We start from the raw sequence: 23,488 nt of genomic DNA on the forward strand, positions 1-23,488 counted from the left end.
CCCCCTCTAGCCCCTTCTCTCCCCTCCTACAGTCTTCCCATTGTAGTCGGTCTGGTGTCAGCTGTCACCAGGCTACTCAGTGGACAGCTGTCACTTTATAACTGTTGCACATTCCAGCCTGAACGGTAACCAGCCACTAAGAAGCTGCTGTGCTTCAAACGGCCAGAGCTTTGGACATCTTCACAGAACTAAAGCCTCTTACACACCATGCTGGCAAAGTCTGTGGGTCTGACAACTGGAAAGGCAGCCCCCCTTCCCCATTCTCCTTCTGTATTTCCTCTTCCTGGCCACCAGTCAGGCTGTCGCCTCCTGCTGACCCAGCACAGCATCAGCGCCGTTGACATCTTTTCCTGGACAGTTTCACCACTGACAGGAGTGGACCAACAAGCTTCAACACTACAATACCTCGGTGACATGTCACACCGGAGCCGCTTACATGAAACAATACCCTTTTCAGAGCTGAAAATAAATGGTCAAATGAAATTCACACGTCAGCTTTCCCAATAGCTAAGAGGTAGAAACAACTCGAATGCGGGTCAGTGAGTGGGTGGGTAAATAAAATGAGGCATGTCCATCCATCTAGTGGGGTGTCACATAAAGAGTGATGCTCTGATACATGCTACCTAGAAATCATTGTGCTGGGTGGAAAATGAAGGCTGAGCACAAAGGCACAGTGCATCCTCGATTTATGTGAAATGCCATCAGCAGGAAAAGCTAAACAGACAGAAAGTCGAGGGGTGGGGAACTGGCTGCTTACATGTGTGGCTTGCTTTTGGTGAGAATGTTCTAGAGCTTGGCAGTGGCTGCATGAGGAAGGGCTAGATGTCAGCAATGGCATGTTTTCTCTGATATACATTTTACCACACTTTTCCTAGATATCAAAAGAAAAAAATTCAGGAATGTGCGGGCATTATCCCAAATTAATATTTACCCCTCCTTCCCAAAGAGAAAACTAACCAGCTAAAATGTTAATTGTCAGAACTCTTTGAGTTGTACTTAAGATCCATAACATTTCACTACACTTTACCTCAGTTAAAAACTGGCTAATCAGTGCTTGAACTGGCAGCACCGTCCCTAAAGCCTGAACAATTTGACCAGTGTGGCACTGGGCAGAGGTGACATGAGAAGTCCCATACTCTAAGAAGGAAAGAAAACCAGCAGCTGATGGAGAGAGAACCAAGGAAGAGCTCTGTGGGAATGGGATCATTTGCCAGCAGGACCGCTGGTGGGGCCAGGTCCTCCATCAGCTGGGAGGAGCACATCACAGCCACTTAAACTGCCACAGAGTATCTGTGATAGAGATCATGGTGTGTCCCCATCACGCCGTGTAGGTGTGTTCATGTGTTCCCAGTCCCAGGAAGCCTGAGCATAGTTTCACTTAGCGGTTTTTAACCTGGGTGTAGAGACAGAGGCAGGAGGATTGCCAGTCTGAGGTCAACCTGGGTTCTGGAATGAGACACCATTTAGCCCCTCCCTTCTACCCAAGTCCTTTATTGTAGGAGGAAGTCTGATGCCGCCATTAAACATGTGACTTATTAGAGGCGCATACAGATGAGGTAATAAAAGGGCGGTTTACCACACCGCTAACCACACCCACTTTAGGCAGGACTAAAGACGTATACGGCTGGACGTAAAGACGTATACGTACATAGGCGGAACTACGTCACTAGCCAGGCCCACTTTTGGGCATGGCTAGGGGCGTTATGGGGGAAGGCATAAAAGACAGCACACAGGAAGTCTCGGTCTCTTTTCCTGGAGTTCGGCTTCCGGTCCGGCAGCTAGCTGAGAACTGCTTGGCTCCTCTAGGTTTGGTATCTTGTGAGTAATTTTCTACATTAAATACTTAGCTTTACTGTCAGTAATTGTGTGTCGCGTATCGTTACAGCGTCCGTTGAAGCATACACTTTATGATCTGCTATTGATCGGTCAATAATGACAAATACCCATTGCCAATAACTGTTTAAAAAGTACAGAGAGAGGTAGAATTAGCATGACTAACTGGTCACATGACATTACGTCTGTGCTTTCACTGTCACTGCAAAGTGTTTAAAGCACTGTGTGTTTGACAAGGGAAAAGGATGGATTTTTCTTCTTTTTAAATTGGAAGTTAGTTGCTCCAGGGCTGTGGCAGTTGGGGGCGGGGAACAGAAGCTCCCATTAAGACTATTCCCGAACTGATGCAAACATTTAATAACCTTGACTATATCGGTTGGCTGGCTGATTTAGCAAAAGAGGCATAGAATGACAGGTAGTCTTAGAAATTTACTTTATAGTCCTAATTTGAATCAGACAAGGACATTTGTCTAGTTCTAGTTCCTGTTACTTCCCTTCCGATTCTTTCACACTGTATAGAAATGGGGCTGTGGTGAAGTAGGGGTATGAAGCTCCAGAAAAAATCTAAATAAAAAGTAATTTAAAAATATTATAAGCCTCTACAGTGAATTATAAATAATAAAATGTTATTGCCTAAATTTCAACCTTTAGAATCTATAGTTAGGGCTAGAACTCAGTTACAGAGCACTAGCCTACCTTGCACAAGGCCCTTGATTTGATCCCCTGCACCCCGTTAAAATGGGCATGGTGGGTCATGCCTATGATCCTAGCATGTGGGAGTACAGGCAGGAGGATAAGAAGTTCAAGGTCACCCTCAGCTACACAGTGAACTTGAGGCTGGCTTTGGATTCATAAGACCATTTCAAAAACAGTCCCAACCCCCATACGAAAAAGAGAAAGAAGGAATCATATCTACTCCCTCCATGCTAAGTAAATACATTTAAAAGTTTTTTTTTTGTTTTTTGTGCCCAGAGGCTGAGGTGATGGTTCAGTGGGTAAATCACTTGCCACACCAGTGTGAGGACCTGAGTTTGGAACACCAGAACCCACATAAATCCAGATGTGGTAGCATACATGTGTAATCCCATCACTCCCACAGCAAAAACAGGAGGTGAAGATAATAGGACCCCCAAAGCTCACTGGTCAGCTAACCTGCCTTAGTCAGGGAGAAGAACAAGAGACATGGTCTCCAACAGGTGGGAGATAAGGATCAACACTGACGGTTGTCGTCTGACCGACACACATGTCCTCTGGCATGCATGTCTCTCCTCTCCCTCTCCTCCCCACTCCCTCTGCACACACACACACACACAGGCGGGTGTGAACCACTGTGTGGGTTCTGGGAATTGAACTCCGGTCTTCTCCAAGAGCCATCTCTCCAGGCCCCAGCTTACAAGGTGACATGCATCCTATTTCTTTCCCATTTCCTTCTTCCTCTCTAGTGTGTTGAAGTGATGTCTGGAGCTGGAGCTGCTTTTTGGTACTAGAAAGATACTATGCACATAAAAGCTAATCCGTTAAGAGCAGCAGAGAGGAAAGAGAAAGCCTGGGGGCTTCCCGGAGGTTTCTGACAGCTGAACTAACAATAAAAGGACTTATTAAGTGACACAAATAGCTCCTGTGCAAAGCATGGTGGTCAGGTTTCTGTCATTTGAGAATAAAGCAATCACAACTACTGAAGTTACAAGCATAATGAAAAGAGGAAGTTAAAACGGGCACTTTATCCTGGGCTACTGGCTGGTTGGTGGTGTTACCCACACAAACCCTGGCACACCCCAGAAGCAGGGCCCTCCACAAAGGTATTGCCTCCATCAGATTGGCAGCAGGACCAGAGACTGGCCCTTCCTCCCGGCAACCTCACCTCCGCTTCCTGCTCCAGGGCTCAAAGGGAGCTGGTGTTGAACCCATTGAACACTTTCCAGCAGCATCGGGCTTTCTGTCTGGAAGGCACAGACTCAGTGCAGGTGTTGTGGCTGAGACTCACCGGGCTTACAGCCCTGCTTTTCACACTGGCTGCAGAATGAGGGGCCAGAAGCAAGCACTGGTGAGCAGCTGCCAGTAGGCAAGCTCATCTGTTCATTTGCCAGCATCTGCGGAAAGCAGTTTCCCTTTCCCACAGTTCAAAGCAACAGTCTCAGAACTGAAGCCGTGGCCTGGCCTGAGTCAAGTGCTCATCCCTGCCCTGGTGGCTGCGGCCAGAGGGCTGCAATAGGTCAGGCTTCTCATACGCCTGCCAGAGGTACAGGGACTGACTGTGGGGCCCGAAGAAGGTATGAGCTGGGTCTGGGGGCATATCCCTGTAATCTCACCTAGGGGAGACTAAGAGAGGAAGCTTACAAGTTCAAATGCCACATGAATAATTTAGTGATACCCTGTCTCAAAATACAAAGAGTCTGGGACAGAAATAGAGGGCTCACCAGGGTGTGAGGGGACACAGCCTCTCAGATATCTGCAGTGCTGCTTGGCCTTTTGTCAATGTTAACCATTTCTCATCATCAATTGAGAAAAAGCCTCCATCGGACTGACTTATATGATTGATGCTGGCGGGTCCAGCCCACTGTGGGTGGTACCACTCCTGGGCAGGCAGTCCCGGGGTGTGTAAGAAAGCAACCTGAGAAAGCCTGGGAAGCAAGCCAGTGAACCGAGTTCCTTCTTGTCTCTGCTTCAGTTCCTGCCTCCAAGTTCCTGCCTCGGCTTCCCCAGATGATGGAGTGCTGTAAGCTGTAAGCTAAGCTCATCTTTTGGTCAGTGTTTAATCAACAAACAACAGAAAACGAAGGCAGCTGCTGAGGAAGAAGGGATGCCCATCTGTCATACTGAATCCTCACTTCACCTAGAGAAAAAGCCAGGCTCAGGGGGATGTGCAAGTGTTCTCAAGAGCACATCCAGGGCGGCTGGATGTTTCCGCAGTTAAAGGCATTCACTGGCTGCTCTTCCAGAGGACCCAGGCTTCATCTCCAACACCCACATGGCAGCTCAAGACCTTCTGCAGCTGCAGTCTCAGGACGCTGACATCTTGTGTCTCCGTGGGTACCAGGCACACCTTGGTACAAGGCATACTTGCAAACAAAACACTGCTACAAAACTTAAAAACAACAAATAAACAGCCAGTTCAGCTCAGACACCTTTTTTTTTTTTTCCGAGACAGGGTTTCTCTGGCTTTGAAGGCTGTCCTGGAACTAGCTCTTGTAGACCAGGCTGGCCTCGAACTCACAGAGATCCGCCTGCCTCTGCCTCCCAAGTGCTGGGATTAAAGGCGTGCGCCACCAACGCCCGGCTCAGATACCTTCTATACAGCACACACCTCACCTTGCTTTCCACAGTGGGTTGGGCCCTCCCACATCCGTCATTAATGATGAACGTGTCCCACAGACATGTCTACAGGGCAATCTGGAGGAACCAATCCCTCACCCGAGGTCCCTCTTCCCTGATAAGACTAGTTTGTATTAAGTTGACAAATTTACCAGCACAGCACCCCTCCCCCCACAAGCCACACTTGGTTCATCCCCTATCCCACATGACCGGGAAGACTTTGGTGGCTCCTTTGGATCAGCATTGCTGTCTCAGGAGGAGCATTTCTGTTTTGGCCAGACATCCCCCAGCCATTTGGTCTGGGTTTTTCCGGGTGACTTTCTCACTGCCCCACTCTCTGAACACTGCAGCGTCCGTCCCCAGCTCCACAGGGCAGGTGATGGGGAATCTTCCCGCCTGGTTTCTTATTCCTTTCAGGGATAGAAATGGGAATGTTCCACTTCCTTCCACCCGCTCCAGTTAGGCCTCCCACTCCTCCGAGACTGCAGAAAACTGCACCCTCCACCCCAACTGGTCCTGTGACCCTCCTGCCTTACTGCTGGCTTCTCATACTTCCCTGTCACATTGCCTAAAGGGTGGTCCCATATTCAGCAGAGGTGGCTGCTCCAGCAACGCCTGGTGATGCTGACCGGTGAAGGATCAGGCCTCAAGCCCACCTTCTCTAGCACAGGTATGCTCTAAGTCTGCAACTCTGGGAACACTACATGGTGCGAGCAGAAGATTAAACAGCACTTTGCTTTATGGAGTTATCAAACACATTATATAAGAGCCACCTCGGGCTAAGCATTTCAGGTGTGCATGAAACAAATCAATTCCATGTTTCCATTTGAACTTTCCCTGAAGATACCTCATCATGTATTTGCAGAATATTCTACATATAAAGCATTCCTGGTCCTAAGCATGTGAATAAGATGTCCTCAGCCCAAGGGTACTTCTTCCTTTTTGTTTTCCCTGGGATATTTGTGACCATCACATTAACTTAAGCAAATAGAACCAGCTAAAAGATGTTTATTGAGCACCTACTATGTGCCAAGGAATCCTGCTTTCAACTTTTCAGCTAGATTTGGAGACAAGAGATAAATAGAGAATGGGGCTTGTTCTCATGGCCCTACCCCACAGCCCAGCTCCACACCCCAGCCAAAGAGTTTTCCAGTAGGCCATAGCCCTCTCTTACACAATGACTTTCAATGGCTCCCCACTTACTTTGGCTCCAGTCCAACTTACTTGGCATGAGTGAGCAGCTCTTCCTGACCCTCCAGAGTGTGGTTTCTTCTGCGGAGTCTCCTCCCCAAATGTGGCCTGAGATGTTCTGACTCCTCATCTGTGTCCTAGATGTGGCATGACAACAGGAAAGGTCTGTGCTGGGTGGGTGGGCCTCAGAAGCACCCCAGGGAGCCCGCCAGCCAGATTCCTAGGGGATTATGCAGAGGCATAAGGGGGGGGGTTGGTGGGCGAACTGAGGTGGTAGGTGAAGGAGATGTTTTGTCCCAGTCTGCAGCTCAGGTCAGAGGCAGGTAGGAGAGGGCAGGTTGCCCAGGTGGGGATCCAACACCCAGAAACCAGGGAGTTTTCCCGCCGCCTCTTGATGCATGCACAACCAGGGAGTCTCCGCCTCCCCCACCCCCATTCACTCTTGCCCCTCCCACAGTAGCTGCAGACTAAGGCAGCTACCCACCTTTCCCTCCAGGAGCCTGGTGGCCGGGGCCATAGGGCGCTGAGTGGGGGATGAAGCCTGTGGAGACCTGCAGGGAAGTGAGGATGGAGTGTTTTCAGGAATAGCTGAGGTCAGGGCAGTCAGTGGGAGTGATGGAGACCAAGCCTCCACTAACTCGGACTTAGACTCTTACAAGCCCCTAGAGTAGTCCTTGGCTGGGAAATAGAAGTTTCTGGGTCTCTAAAGCTGTGGCACTTTAGACTTCTTGTGTGAATGCCGAAGGCTGGAGCCAAAAGAACTCACACGAGCGCAGGGTAAAGGCATTGTTCAGGACACACCTCAGGAAGCAGCAGCTAACCTGAACCTGAGCCAAATCCTCTGAGGACTGCAGGGTTGTTCTTCAACTATCAACGGGCTGTTTAGCCTCTCTGAGCCACAGTGTACCCATCTGTAAGACAGGAATAAGAACATCCAGCTCAGATGGTTATTGTACCAATTAAATGAGCTTATTCTTCTATTTAGCAATGACTACTCTCCTAGTCTTGGAAATAAGGCCTCAAATTTCAGTTGGGGACCTAGCCACCCACAATGGTTACCCTTTATCCATTTCTAGTGTGTCGGTGGTGCTTAACGTTTAGGGATTTGAATGACTGATGTCTCTGTTGAAAGCATCAGTGCCTGTACAAAGTGTCCCAGGGGAGACCTCTACCTCGCCTCACATTAACGCCACCATTTTCTGAATTGGTGACCCAAGAGAGCTGCAAGGTTTGAGTATACATGCACAACCGTATCAGTTCCTTTCAGCTCTTGCTCTGCTTCACAAATATCCCCAGACCCTACCCTCAGGCTCAAGGCAAATTTGAAACCTGGTCTCCCATCTCCATGCCTGGCCGTTGTAATGATTCACCCTTATTGTCAATGTGACTGGAGAGAGGTCTGTGAGATCAGTGACACATCTGTGTGTCTTTGGAGGTATTCCTAGGGACGATTGACATGTAAGACAGTAACCGGACAGGGTTAGACACAGGCTGAATGTGGGCAGTGCCATCCAACAGCACGGGGATTGCAACGGAATGACGAGAAAGGCAGCCAACACATGCAAACTCCACCGTTCTGCAGAAAGCTCACCTACAGTGCTGCGGTTGCCCATGGATGCCATCTCGAGCCTCCAGTCTCTCAGCACAGTCCTGTGGCAGTGACTCTTAGAGGCTTCCAGCCTTCATCTTCTGGGTGGGGCTGCATCAGTGACTGCTCTTGTTCTGATGCCTCCTGAACAGAACAGCTACCAGATCCTCTAGCTTTCCAGACAGCCAGGAGACAGACAAACATCTCACGCTTGTGCGCACTACTCTAATAAATCCCCATTTGTAACCTGAGGGTCTGAAGGGAAGGAAAAGGGGTGGAGCTGGGCATGGTGGCTCATGTCCATATCCCAGCATGTGGGAGGATGAGGCAGAAGAGTAGTGAGTTCCAGGCCAGCCCAGGCTGCACACTGAGTTTCAGGTTACAAAGTGGTTCTCTGTCCCTCTGGCAGGAGGGGCAATGGCACTAAGAAACAATGAATTACAGAGGTGAGACCGTTGGGTGAGAGTGACAGGAGAGGTGGCTCAGTGGTTAAAAGCTCTTGTTGCTCTTGCAGAAGATTCAGGTTTAGTTTCCAGAATCCACATGGGAGCTCACAACCATCTCCATTTCCACGGGATCTGATGCCGTCTTCTGGCCTCCCCAGGAACTGTGCACATACATGCAGGTAGGCAAACGCTCGTACACATACAAATATAAGAAATATAAGGAGGGAGACACACAGACAGAATAGCTATGGGGGGGGGGGAGAGAGAGAGAGGTAGTTGTGGCCAGAGAGGGGACAACCTGTCAACCCGTTTTAAGAATAGACAAGGCCAGGCCAAACAGGCTACAGTGAATTCAGCCCTGTTGCTGAATGGGAGATGAGGCAGATGTGTGTGTAGGGCGGTGCTGTACAGTTATAGGCAACCTTGCTTCCTGCCCTGTCTCTGCTTTCTGATCCACAGAAATGGGAGCAAACCGCCTTGGGTCCCTCCCAAAACAGCAAGAGCTAGTTGCCCTGCCATGTCTTCTTTGTGGTGATGGACTTTATCCCTGAATCATAGGTCAGAATGCCCAATCCCCTTAAGTTGCTGTGTTGGGTGTTTGATGACACAGTGGGACCTGAGTCAAGGTTGGAGGATTCAGTGTCCTGGCCCATAAAACTGACTCCACTTCATCCTGACTTAAAGTCAGAGAGTTCAAACCTTTCAAGGTTAGACAACATTCTGTGGTCTAAGGAGTAACTAATGGATGTCTTAGCTTAACAAGATATTTGGTTTAGGGTGTGGTTACTGATGTTTTGGGTATTGAGAAGGTAATTACCTTTGCTTGTTTGCCACCCCCCCTTTTGATTGGGGTATAAAAGAGCTTTGAGTAATAAACTTGGGGCTGATCCTGGTATCCATCAGGTGCCCTTCTGACCTTATCTCCCGTCTCTTGTATTTCTGTCCTCAATCCACACTCCCCCCTCAGGTCGGCTGGATCAGACAGATTCCGACCGCCCCTGCCCCACCAATGTGGGTCACTACATTCAGGCCTAAGGGGATCCCAGCTTTCTGATCCTGCTCCTCTGAGTCCTCTGAGACTATTCCCTAAGGAGGTGCCCAGGATGTCCTGCATCTACCCGGTTGCCATGGCTTGTCCCTAATGAGGGGCCCAGGATGTCCTGCATCTACCCGGTTGCCATGGCTTGTCCCTAATGAGGGGCCCAGGATGTCCTGCATCTACCCAGTTGCCAGCTGTGACTGTTTGTTTCTAAGCTCTGTGGCTGTTTCCTGTTTCCCTTTCCTCCCTCCCTCCCCGTGGGCCTCCTTCCCCTCCCCATGGGCCTCCTTCCTCCCTTTTATTTTATTTTTAATTACATGTTATGTGTGGGGTATATGCAGGTGTTTCCCCAGGAGCTGGACTTACATGTGGAACTGTTATGAGAACTTGGGGAGCGTTTAGGTAGCAGAACCTGACATGGGTTCTGGGAACTGAACGCAGGTCCTCTGTGAGAACACACTCTCCTCACCACTGAGCCATTTCTCCAGCCAAAAGAATAAGAGGTTTTTTTGTTGTTGAGATTTTTTTAAAACTATAAAGATAAAAACCTCTAGGGGCTGAGAGATGGCTCAGTGGTTAAGAGCACTTGCTGCACTTGCAGAGAACCCAAGTTCAATTCCCAGCAACCACATGGCAGCTCCCAACCACTTGTAACTCCAGTTCTAGGTGATCCAAAGCTCTCTTCTGACCTCCTTGGGCACCAAGCATGGTGTATATGTGTATATATATGCAGGCAAAACACTCATACACATAAAATAAAATTTTAAAAATATTAAAAGGAAAATCATTCTAAGAAAAGTAAAATAAAGATCTCTAAACTGCTGCTATTCCTGAAATAACACCCTTTCTGTGATCACTTGTTTTATCAAAACATACATTTTTAAAGTGAATACTTTGTGTTTGAGGATACACTTGGATTTGCAGAAGGTTTGCTGCACCAGCACTGGCTCCCATGGGCCCTCTCACAGTCTCTTTCCTGTCCTCAGTGACTCACAGCGATAATGAACCAATACGGTACTGGTTTCCCAAAGGTCCTCCTGTTCTAAATGCTGAAATAATACATTTAGACAGCATGTGTCCCGCAGCTCCTCAGGGCTGCTGGCTGAATGATATCCCCTAGTGTGTGTGTGTGTGTGTGTGTGTGTGTGTGTGTGTGTGTGTTAAGTTGTTGTTGTTTGAAACGGGGTCTTGTTTGTAGCCCAGCACGGACTTGAACTCTGTATTGTCCTGATTCAGTCACTGAGTCATCATGACCTTTCACCCTGCTGTTCAGTTTTTTGCCAACTTCAGCACAAGCTAGAGTCACCTGGGAAGAGGGAACCTCAACTGAGAACACGCCTCTATCAGATAGGCAAGTCCGTGGGGACATTTCCTTGATTAGTAATTGATGTGGGAAGGTCCATCCCACTGTGGGAGGTGCCACCCTGGGCGGGGGTCCTGGGATGTGTGAGGAAACAAGCTGAGAGTGCAAGGGACAGTCAGCAGTAAGCGTGAGGCTTCTGCCTTAGTCCCGGCGCCGACTTTGAGAGGTTCTGTAATCTCTAGGTTGATGTTAGTGCCTTTTGACCCAAGTTGCCTTAGATTATGGTGTTAACCCAGCACTAGACAGCAAGTAATAGAGCCGTGCCTGTTTTGATGATCTTCCTCACCCTTGGTATCATTGGCCAGGGCAGGGTTTCTCATTATTTTGCTGGGGTGGGACAAGACCTGTCCAGGAGAGGAGGAACCTACTAGGAGGAGACAACCCAGATTTGAACTCCCCCTGGAGAGAGGGCTTACCTGTCCTTCCCCCATCTCTAGACATGGCAGTGACCTAAGACTGCAGAGCTGCCAGGTTGGGGTCCCCGAGGGTAGCCCCCACCCTCAGACTTCTTTCCTAAAAGGTTTAAGTTCATGGCTGATTATTGATAACAATATACATTGGCCTCGGAGATTACAAAGGACCATTATTCGTGTCACAGTGCTTCACAGCACAGTGCTGGGCAGTGTCAGGGCCATCAGCAGCACCCCTGGTTGGCACCATTTCACAGACTAGGAAGTAACGAAACAGGCTTACCACAGTCCTGTCCCAATGTGATCCCAAGCTCCCACTGTTACTATGTCTGTCTTGCATTAGCTTCAAGTCTCCTTTGTACAAATGAAGAAACCAAAGCTTGAGAGGGTTTGCTCTACGAGGGGTTATGATGGTCAGCTTTAATTGTCAACTTGACACATTCCAGAATGATCTGGGCTGAGAACCTCATCAAGGAACTGTCTATATTGGGTTGGTCTGTGGCTATGCCACAGGAGCTGGCCTTAATTAAATTAATTGCTGTGCAAATATCCAGCCCACTGTGAGCATCCTGACTATATCAGAATGCAGAGATCAAGAAGAACATAGGTGAGCAAGCAAGCCAGCTAGCCGAGCAGGAAGCATACATGCATTCATTTCTCACTGCTCTTAACTGCTTCACGTTCCTGACAGTGATTCTCCACTAAGGTGGACTATAGCCAGGAATTGGAAGTTGAAATAAACCCTTTCTCCCCTAAGTTGTTTTTTGTCAGGATATTTTTTATCATAACAGCAGATATGAAACGGAGATAGAGGTTCGGCCTGGGACAATGATGGGTCCACTGGTAACCAGCTGAACCAGATGGCACCCACAGACAGGTCTGTGTAGACAGAGCCTTTCCCCAGCTTTGGGTCCCTGTCCTCCCAGAGAGACCTCAGCAGGAGTGTGGTGACAACATAGCCCCTCACAGGACCCTGGGCAGCCTACAGCCTGATCCTGCATGAAGCAGGAGCCCGGGCACAGCAGAGGAGTGTGAGCCACCAGCTTCACTTTTGTGAGGAGACCCCACTTCCCACTGCCAAGCACCTTCTTTCTGTTTGGGGCTGTCCTGCCTCTTGACAACGGTATTCACTGAGTCCCACCTCTTCCTCCTGACTTTGTTCAGTGTCCTGGACCACAGGACGGGAGGAGCTTCTCTTGTGATGGTCTGGATGAGTGCTTTCCTCCCACAAGCAGCCTCAGGGTCAGTTCACTCACTGCCCAGCTGTTGATGTTCAATCTGACATTCTCCATAGACCCGTGTTCTGAACACGTGTTTCCCAGTAGCAGATGCTACGATGTCTCTAAGGAACTTTGAGAGGCAGAAGTAGGGTATCTTCGTCAATGTTCTCTTGCTATGAAGAGGCACCATGACCACAGCAACTCTTGTAAAGGAAAACATTTAATGGGGCTGGCTTACAGTTCATCACCATCATGGCCGGAAGCTTGGTGGCGTGCAGGCAGACATGGTGTTGCAGAGTAGCTGAGAGTTCTACATCCAGATCTGCAGGTAGGAAGCAGAAAGAGACATTTCCTCCAACAAGACACACCCCCTAATCCAGCGGTTCTCAACCTAATCCAGTGGGTTGTGACACCTTTGGGCATTTTACAGGGTTTGCTATCAGATACCTTCAAATCATATATTTACATTATAATTCATAATAGTTGCAAAATTACAGTTATGAAGTAGCAATAAAAATAATTTTATGGTTGAGGGTCACCACAGCATGAGGAGCTGCATTAAAGGATCACAATATTAGGTAGATTGAGAACCACAGAACACAATTTAAAATCCCTGCCAAGTAGCGCCACTCCCTACTGACCAAGCATTGAAATCTATGGCCCTATGGGAGTCATTCTTACTCAAACAACCACGTAAGTCAAGAATGAGCCTTTGAAGCCTCCACTCAGCCCCTAAAGCCTATCGTGGCAGCACACCTAGAATCCCAGTGCTTAGGAGGCTGAGGCACAAACGGGTTCAAGTGTCTTAAAACAAACAGGCCCAAGAGAGGGCTCAGCAGGTGAAGGCATTTGCACTAAGCCTGATGACCTTGACTTTGATCCCAGGGACTTGGATGGTGAGAGATGAGAACTGACTTCTGCAAGTCCTCCAAGTATACACACACACACACACACACACACACACACACACACACACACCACAGGTACACACATGAACACACACACACATGCATGCAGACACATGCATGTACACACACATGCATGTGCATCCACACAAGTAAGTGTAATACACACAAAACATTAAACAAAAGAGAAAAGGGCACCTAACTCCTGCCTCTCTCTCTGCCACATGCCCCTGCTGCTGTGAACCAAACCGCTTTCTGGTGTCTTCCCCACCATGATGGACTGAAACTCCCCCTCCCTAGGTTGTGTCTGCAGTCACTCTGCTCACAGCAACAGGAAAGGAAGCGATGAGCCAGCCCAGGCAAGCCCAGCCCACACCTCTGTCCCCAGCCCACACCTCTGTCCCCAGCCCACACCTCTGTCCCCAGCCCACACCTCTGTCCCCAGCCCACACCTCTGTCCCCAGCCCACACCTCTGTCCCCAGCCCATACCTCTGTCCCCAGCCCACACCTCTGTCCCCAGCCCGAGCTGCATTTCCACCATCCTCCTTTCCCTTGGGGTTGTTCTACTCTTATTGGGTTGGAATGGAGTTACCAAAAAATTCAGAGAATGAATTGCTGCAGAGGTGCTTAGTTAGATGGTCGTTGGTGTGATACCACCCAGGGACGTGTATCCTTAGGAGAGAGGGCCTGGTAGCCAACATCTGTAGTCCTGGAGCTAGGGAGGTGGGAGAAGGAGAATGAACGGTTCAAGGCCAGCCTGGTCTACATAACAGGTTCCAGGAAAGCCAACTCTACAGTGAGACCTTGTCTCAAAAATAAAATAAAATACACACAAAAAGTAGGGAGAGTGGGACACAAAGATTTTACAGAGGGAAGATGCTGTAAGGCTGGTAATGGGGTGGACAGGAAGACAAGAGAGGACAGTTTAGGAGAGTGACCTAGAGTAGCCCTCACTTCACTGTCCCATAAAGTACCTGCCCAGGGACACCCTGCAGCCCAGCCACCAGTGCTGGGGATAAAGAAGGGATGAAGAGTCATTGCATCCTGGGGCCTTGCAGTTAGGTGGGGACAGATAATGCCACATGGTGGGGAGACCTTTGACAGGAGTTCTGTCCCTGTCAGTCCTTTCTGCCTTCCTAGGAAAGGCCTCCCCCACATTAAACAGGACTCTTCTCACACCTGCCGTGCTCAGAGGCAGACTTGGGGGTGGACTGGAGGGTGACTCCATTCAGGCACCAGGGAGATCTTGGAGGGGTGGCTTCCTCCCCTCCACTCTCCTGCAGCCCTGAGCCTAGTAGCCCCTCCTGTTCTTCCGTCCCCTGCTCACCCCTCGCTGGTCCTGCCTCCTGCCCTGTCCAGCTGCAGGGCCCTTTCCTCTCTGAGGCTGGGCCCTCCATCTTGTCTCTTTCTGCCTTCTCTACCTGCTCACACTTCTGTCTTCTCTCTCCCTTTTCCTTGGAAAGTTTTAAACTTAGAGCAAGTTGCACTACTTCAATGCGTGCGTCTCTATCTTCCATCTGAATTCACCGGCTGTTGCCGTTTTCCGTAACCAGCGTGTCCACGCTTTGATGGCATTATTTGTGGAGCCATTGAGTCATCGCCCTTAGCTTCAGCTGTGTTTTCTAGGAACAGGACATTCTCTTACACAGCTACAATTTAGATGTCAATGAAAGAAACCGTATATTGACACACTATTCTTATATAAAATACACTCCTTTTTAAATACCACAGTTGCCCTTAAAATGTCCTTTTTTGCACCCTTCTTTTCTGACCCAGGAGCCAGCCTGGAATACATATCACCACGAATCAGCATGTCTCGATTCCTCCAGAGCCACTGCCCCCAGGCTGTCACTCAGTGGAAATCCTCAAGTCCCTGTTCCAGTCACCAATCCACTAGAGATGGCTCCTGGCCCTTCCAGCCTCTTTTGGCTCCTTCTCTCCTTTTTCTCCTTCCCATGCTGGCATCAGTCCAGAGCAGGGCCTCTGGTTTATCTCCTTTCCCAGAGCCATGCCTGTTAGAGTCTGGGGGAAAGAACCTTTGCCTGGAATCAGCCAGAACCAGATCTCAACTGTGGCTCCTCCCAACCCCTGCCCAGTTTCTGCTTTTCAGACCACTGCGTTGCAAGTTGTTCTTAAGGACAGTGGGTTTTGTTGGCATCCAGGAGGCTCTGCCTGGATGCTGTCAGAATGCCTGACTCAAAGTACACCTGGGTGGAAGGAAGAGTATATGGTACCTAGTGGAGTTCAGAGAGCAGGAGGACGTGGGACATCCAGTCTCAGCTCCTGGATGTCCCTTCCCCCAGTCTGACCCTCCCAAGCTTGATGGAGAGCAGGCCCCAGATTAAGAACACATTTAATAGCACACGGAGTCAGGCTGTCTGGGCCTGCTGTACGTACCTATAATGCCAGCACTTTGCTTGAGATCCTACCCATCATCTTGTGCAGTCATTTATTTCACCAACCTGATAATAACCGGGAGGTCTGGCCAGCTAATCCCTCAACTTGCTACATCAGAAGTGCCCCCCCAAAGCTGTGTAGGGTGTGGGAATCTGAGGCTTCTGTCCACCCACAGCAACTGCCTGTGGAACACTGTTGACATCGGATTACTAAGTAACATCTGGGTCCCATTTAGCAGCAGAATATTGAAAACCAGGGCTGGCCATCAGCCAGCACCCAGCAGGCGGGCAGGACAAGCACTCCCTTTTCAGGGTGATAGAGTTGCCTGGAGGCCCACTCAGTTTCCACAAGAAACCCTGAGCTGGGGGCGGGGGTAGCTTCTACTGGAAGCCCAATACTGAGTTCCCTGAAGAGTCCCTGCCTGCCTCTCAGGCTTTCCCAAACAATAGTGAGTGCTATGCAGACACGATGGCAGAGAACTAGGGGACGCTCTGCCTGCATGGGCTTGGTAGTAGCATCTCCACCTAGTATAAAAGGCCAGGCAGGTACAGAGTGTCTGTCACTCACCCGCACACTGTGCACATGTGGACAAACCATTTGTCTGCCAGGTCAGAGTGCAACAGAGGCACGGATGTGTAGTTGCATCTTTAGTGGCCCCACTTTGTGTGGCACCAATCTGTAGTTACCCGATTTGCTTGTGCCCCTCGTTGAGGGGTCATCTGTAGGAACCCGTCTTTGGGGAGTTTCAGTCGGATCCAGCCCACTTGCCAGATTCATACTGTGAGGCTCACAGAATTCAGAAGGACTTCCCCATCATGGATCACCCTGTGCCTCCCTCCCCGTCCTCAGACTCGAGAACAGCCCCTGCTCTCAGTTGGATCCAGGCCAGCAGCATCCCTCTGTCTACATGGAAAATGTCTGTACCTAGCACCCACATGAGCAGCTTGCAAGGACAAGCAAGTGGCTAGAAAGAGCATGTTGGATTTTGTTTCAAAAGGATGTGTGGAAAGACCAGAAAAAGCAGCCTTTGTCTGTGAAGCAGAGCCTGGCGAGTGAAGCTAAGCAAGGCAAGCCCTACCCAGCCATGGCTCTCTGTCTGCTGCGGATGCAGGGCCTGCCAGGCCAACCCAGCAGGTATGCTGATGATACTGCAGGCTCATGCACAAGCAGTCAGAATATCAGGAGTGGAGCAGCCCTCCAGGACCAGGCAGGCCGCCTTTCCCCCTACTCCTGGGGAAATTGAGGCCTGAATGCACAGTCACTTATGGGCACGTGACAAGATGACTTCCTGAGCCATGTACCTTGGGGTTTCCACTGCACTTTCTCCATCTCCAGGTTGCACAGGTCAGGCCTGTGAGCTCCTTTAAGGTCAGGCAGAAGTCCTGAGAGGCGCTGTCTGTTCGCATGGCACCATTGGTAGACTTGGCACAAGCAGCTGGATCCAGAAAGCTGGGGAGATCGAGAGCACCCTAGCTCGGCATGTGAAGGTGGCTAACCCGTGAGTGGCATGGGGCTGGGTGTTCAGTCTTTGATAGCCTGGACAATACCCACTGCGACCCAGAGATACTGCCTTCTTGTGACCTCTCTAGTCTAAGCAGCAGCCCCACCAGAAACCTTTGCTGGAAAGTAGGGCCATGTGCAGGGTGTGGGCGGCAAGGCCATGGTATCCTTGAATAGCCCCAGGCAGAAAAGGCCTTGACAAGTGTCTTAGTTAGGGTTCCTATTGCTGTGAAGAGACACCATGACCACAGCAACTCTTACAAAGGGAAACATTTAATCTGAGTGGCTTAAAGCTCAGAGGTTCAGGCCATCATTGTCATGGTAGGACATGGCAGCATGCAGGCAGACATGGTGCTGGAGGAGGGGCTGAGAATTCTACATCTGGATCCACAGGCAGCAGAAGCAGCTGTGTCACACAGAACAGACTTGAACTTCTAAGACCTCAAAGTCTACCTCCACAGTGACATACTGTGTTGGTCTCTCTTGCTGGCAAACCTGACATTCAGCAGCAGCTGCGGCCAGGTCAGTCTTGGTGAAGTCCATGTTGTTGTGTCCATGAATAACCACCCCCATCTCTTCTATTATTTGTACATGGGCCCATTTGGTTAACGATAGGGATGGCCAGGGAAAGAGATTGATGGTGCATAGAAGAGTACGTCAGATCTATTTCTCTGCTGAAGTCACCATCTGATGAGCATTTACACGGACCCAAGTGTCTTCACATCCTTCATCCATTTTGAGATACCCATCCACAGACTTCTCCAAATGTCTTTCTCATCATGCTCTTTCCAAGTCTCTGCCCATCCTGTCAATCCACTGGCTACAGCCATGAGTCAGTGAACAATCATACATCTGGCCATTTCTCCTCTCAAACAAAATGTATGACCATGTATACTGCCTGAAGTTTTGCCCACTGTCAAGATTTCTCTTCACCGGTATCTTTCAGGGTTGTCCCAGAAAGGGATTGTAATACTGCAGCTGTCCACTTGGGGTGGTACCCACATATTGTGCAGAACCAGCAATGAGCTGTGCTCTAATCCTCTTTTCCTCAGTCAATTGATCATAGGGCAAACCCAGTGAAGTTGTTGGTGCGTGCTTGGCAGCAGATGGCATTGCAATGGGAGTAGAAACAATAGGCATTTTGGCAACATCTTCATGTAACTTGCTAGTGCCCTCAGGACCTCCCTGAGCTCAATCTCACATGTATCACTCCATACTGATATGCACAACCTACTTTATGGCTTGGTGGATCTGATAATACCTAGTTCATGATGGGCAGCTCAAGTTGCGTGGTGACTCGGTGGCCCACTGTCAAATGCTCAGTTCCTACAAAGGCCCATAACAGGCCAAGAATCGTTGTCTGCAGATGATGGTAGACCCTTGCTCCAGAATCCCAAAGGTCTTTTCTGTGATCCACCTATAGGCTTGCCAAAGGCTCCAAACAGCATCCCCATCTGCCACTGACACCTCAAGTGCCATAAAGTCTGCTGGATCATATGGTCCAAGCAGTAGAGCAGCCCCCAGAGCAGTCTGGAAGATCACCCTCACTGAAGCCTGGTCCTGTTGAAGACCTTCTTTTCCAGGCCCCACACAAAGCTAGCAGGTCTCTGAGTAACTTGGCATATGGGCCAGAATAATACAGCCAATTGAGGAATGTGCTGCCTTCAGAATCCAAATAAACCCACTAAATATTGTGCTTCTTTCTTAGTGGTGGGAGGCGCCAGGTGCAGCAAGTTATCCTTCATCTAGAAAGAACATCTTTGCAAGCCCCCACAGCACAGGACTCCTAGAAATTACACTGAGGTAGAAGCCCTTGAAGTTTGGTTGGATTTATTACCCATTATCTTAGTTAGTGTTTCTATTGCTGTGATGAAACACCATGACCAAAGCAACTTGGGGAGGAAAGGGTTTATCTGGCTTACACTTCCACAAAGGAAGTCAGGGCAGGAACTCAAACAGGGAAGGAACCTGGCGGCAGGAGCTGATGCAGAGGCCATGGAGGAGGGCTGCTTACCTAAGAAAATGCCCAACAGGCTTGTCTACAGCCTGATCTTTTCTCAACTGGAGGTCCCTCTTCTCTGATGACTCTAGCTTGTGTCAAGTTGACATAAAACTCGCCAATACAGCCACACTCTGGTGCATATGGGTTATCAACAAGTCCAAAGTGGTTGCTACCTCCAGCTCACTTGGCCCAATCAGCATGTCATCACTATAGTGAACCAGTCTAACATCTTTAGAAGAGACAAATGATCAAGATCCCTTTGAACAAGGTATGACACAAGGTGGGAGAGTTAATATAACCTTGAGGTAGAATTGTAAAGGTGTGCTGCTGGCCTTGCCATCTAAAAGCAAATTGCTTCTGGTGGTCCTTATGGGCAGGTACAGAGGAAAAGGCATCTTCTAGGTTAATAGCTACATTTCACATAGCAGGAGATGTGTTGAATCATGCCATGTCTTGTACACCAGCTGTGACTGGACTCACTAGTTTATTAAGTTTATATAGTCAACACAGCTCTTCCAGCGTGCTGGTGCCCCTCTCACCATTTTCTGCCTTATAGGATTACTGAGGGGCGTGTCTTCTGGGTCTTCCCATTGTGGAGGATTAGGTTTTAAGTTTGGTTTTTAATTTTTTAGTTTATTTTTTATTTAATAATTATTTTATGTATATAAGTGTTTGCTTGCATGTATATCTGTACACTATATGTATGCCTGATGTCCACAGAGGTTAGAGGGTGTAGGATAACCCAAAACTGGAGTTGTGGATGGTTATGAGCCACCATGTGGGTTCTGGGAATTTAAACTGGGTCCTCTGGAAGATCAGGCAGCATCCGGCATTCCAACTTCCCTGAGCTTTAAAATCGCTTCATCAATCTGAAAGCAAGGATATTGGGCATCTCCAGCTCCTCAGTAGGCCAACCATCTGTTGACAAATGTTTCAACCAACGAACTGAATAAATTTTGACACCATTTTTTAACTGTGAAAGCTTCCATATAAACCTAGAGTCTACCCTCAGTGGGCCTACAGCAATAAACTCAGTGATAACCAATTTATATCCCTTTGGCCTTTACCCCACACCCTTAAAATCCATTCCTACACACATTCCTCAGATTCCTGCTTGAATGAATTAGCAAACTCACGGAGGCCTTTAGCTGTGCAGTGTAGCTACTCATGGGCCATACTCACTTTCTATCTCACTTCTAGGGCTGCTCAGTTATGTCTGCCTACAGGTCCAAAGGTGATGGTTGCTCGACACGTGGGCACATTGGCCTTGTCTTGCCTGGCAGCTCCTTCAGGGAAGGTCATTCTAGGTTCTGCAGACAATGCAGGGCAGAGCTGGAAGTTCTTCAAGGGGGTGGGGATGAGTCTTTTTCTAAGGATGAGGACACTGCTTCCTCGGGTGAGGTAAATGTAATATCCTAAGTTAACCTGTAAGCCCCATCTCCCCAAGGACCAGCTAACCTCCTGGGATGCTGGGAGTTGTAGTTCTTGAACAATAACAATAAAGCCTCATGGGAAAGTACAGTGATCTATGAATTCTGACCTTAAAAAATGCCGATAACACATGATTTGGAACTACTCAGCTGGGATGTTTCCAGAGAGTGGTCCTGAAAATCCATCTTGGTCAGTATTTAATATTTCAATACAGCTTGTAGAACTGGTTTTTCTATGGTCAGTCTCAGGGTTAATAGTAAACCCTTCAAAATTTGAATGTTCAGTATTCTCAGCCTCATTAGGGTCCTCCCACACATCTCCAGGCCAGGTCGCAGGCTCCCATTCTCTTCCAGTCCATGTTCTCACTTTAACTGCTGACACCCTTCAAGGCTGGAACTTATAACTGTGTCATATGTCAGCCAATCATCTAGTGAGGGCTTGAGTTTGTTTTTTGGCAACTTGAGTTCAGCTGGAGAACTTCTTTTCCAGGATACCCTTAGAAACCTTTAGATTGTTTATGTGACCTGGAGCTGGCTAACTCTATCACGATCTTTTCCTTTGTCACTTTATCCAGAGATGCTAGAAACAACCAGCCAGCATGGTTATTTTCCATATTTTTCTACAAATGATCAGCAGTTTTATGTATAAAGTCACTAAGTTATTTCATCCTCACAAAAGGTGAATCAAGAGTAGCAAATACATTTCTCTTTCATAGGTTTTTGTTTGTTTGTTCTTGTTTTTATTTTTCAGGACAGGGTTTCTCTGTATAACAGCTCTGGCTGTCCTGGAAGTCACTTTGTAGACCAGGATGGCCTCGAACTCACAGAGATCTGCCTGCCTCTGCCTCCCAAGTGCTGGGATTAAAGGCGTGCGCCACCAATGCCCGTCTTCTCTTTCACAGTTCTTTAAATAGTTCACACCATGGACTTGCAGGGTTCTCTGTGCTACCAAGGGAGTTTTTAGTTACTATAGATTTCGTTGAGTTAGAAAGCCAGCTCCAGTTACCACGAAACCCTCTAGAAAAATCCATCCATGCTGGGTGGTATAAATTTGAGGCCAGTCTGGTCTATAGTATTCTAGGACAGCCAGGGCTACACAGAAAAACCTGTCTCAAAAAATAAATAAAAAGGAGGAAGGAAGGAAGGAAGGAAGGAAGGAAGGAAGGAAGGAAGGAAAGAAAAAAAGAAGCCCACACTTATGAATCAGTTTCTCTAGAACCAAGTCTGGTACCAATTTCTGTATTAGTTGCTTTTCTGTTGCTGTGATAAAATGTCATGGCCAAAAGTGAAGGGTTTATTTTACTTACAAGGTTGCAGAGGGAAATCCATCACAGCAGGGAGGCGTGGCAGCAGGAACAGGATTTCAACTGGACTTAGGAAGCAGAGAGCAAACGGGAAGTGGGGTGAAGTTACGAACTCTTTTAAATATTTTACTTATTATTTTATTTTATGCATATAAGTGTTTTGCCTGCATGTATGTATGTGTACTGTGTATGCCTTGTCAGAAGAGGGTGCCAGATACCCTGGAATTGAAGTTATAGATGGTTGTGAGCCACTGTGTGGGTGCTGGGAATTGAACCTGTGTACTTTGCATGAACAGCAAGTGCTCTTAATCATTGGACCACCCCTCTAGCTCCAAGCTCCAAACTCATAAAGCCTGCTCCAGTGACTTTTTTTCTCCAGAAAATCTCCATGCCCTAAAGGTCCTATAACCTCCCCAAGCAAAACCACCAACAGTGAAACAAGTGTTCACAAGTTTACAATGAGAGCTCGCTCAGATCACCCCATGGGGTTCTCAGCCCAGGAGGGACTCATGCATCTGTCTTGGACTGTGACCTTCCTTAAGAGGGAATGAGTGGTTGCTGTGTTCTCCAGGCCACAGTCCTCAGGGAGACTCTGAGACCTCTGTCTCCCCCTGACTGACGACACATTCTTCACTCAGCCCAGATGGAGTCTCTTAGAACACCTGTTGGGTAGTTTGAACTGCTGTGTGGTGAAGATGTAAGTAGGTGACAGGTCTTGTGTGTCTGACTAGACCTCTCTCTGCCTTTAAAAAAAAACTTTACTGATCTCTCTCTCTCTCTCTCTCTCTGTGTGTGTGTGTGTGTGTGTGTGTGTGTGTGTGTGTGTGTGTGTGTGTGTGTGTGTCAACAAGTGCAGATGCCCAAGGAGGTCAGAAGACCCTCTGGAACTGGAGTTACAGACTGTTGTGAGCTTCTCAGCATGGGTTGTGGGGATTGAACTCAAGTCCCCCGAAGAACAACAGTGCTTTTAATTGATGAGACATCCACCCAGCTCCCCTCTGTCTTTTCTGCTTAAGCTTCAGCGGAATTGGAGATGGCCAGTGGCAAGACTCTTCCAGGCCTTTTAAAGGCAGAGACAAAAGGTGGCTTCTCACTACAGAGAGCTGGCTTCAGGTCACTGTAGGCCATGTTTATCAGCATCTAAAATGTAGGACAAATAGTCATGGACAGGGAAGTGCCACTACCAGTGGGCACAGGAGAGCCCTCCTGAATGATTCACCACAGAAGGTGCCTGAACAGACAGGAAACAAATCAAGACTTAGGTAAAGCTTGAGGTAAACGGCTGTCTGTGAACCTTGCTGTCTGTGGAGACAAAGAACTGGATTCTTGTCAAGGTTACAGTTGCTGTGGTGGCATTGCTCCCATATATCCACAACAGTCTGACTGGGGGAGGGGAGAGAAGAAGGCAGGGGGAGACCAGCTAAAGACTAGGCCCATCCCAGGAATAAGTGATCCCAATGGACTATATTTCTGTAAAAAACATAACTTTGCCCTTCAGTGATCTCTAGAAATGTTGGGAGATGGCTGTTTTGGGGTTTACTATTGCT

At 48.5% G+C, this 23,488-nt stretch overlaps 2 long non-coding RNA genes across 2 annotated transcripts; one reads left to right on the forward strand and one right to left on the reverse strand.

Annotated features, from left to right (window-relative positions):
- The first annotated feature begins 1,774 nt into the window (after positions 1 to 1,774).
- On the forward strand, positions 1,775 to 4,953 carry LOC110342660. Its single transcript, XR_002384800.2, has 2 exons — positions 1,775 to 1,818; positions 4,502 to 4,953. It is a non-coding gene; the product is annotated as an uncharacterized LOC110342660 (long non-coding RNA).
- A 157-nt stretch (positions 4,954 to 5,110) lies between these two features.
- Positions 5,111 to 8,382, reverse strand: LOC121135948. The gene is made up of 4 exons (XR_005873064.1): positions 7,928 to 8,382; positions 7,158 to 7,247; positions 6,821 to 6,887; positions 5,111 to 6,473 (listed from the first exon to the last, which is right to left on the reverse strand). It is a non-coding gene; the product is annotated as an uncharacterized LOC121135948 (long non-coding RNA).
- Positions 8,383 to 23,488: the final 15,106 nt, after the last annotated feature.

The sequence above is a fragment of the Mesocricetus auratus genome, unplaced genomic scaffold, assembly GCF_017639785.1.
Source record: "Mesocricetus auratus isolate SY011 unplaced genomic scaffold, BCM_Maur_2.0 Super-Scaffold_100045, whole genome shotgun sequence".
Lineage (NCBI taxonomy): Eukaryota > Metazoa > Chordata > Mammalia > Rodentia > Cricetidae > Mesocricetus > Mesocricetus auratus.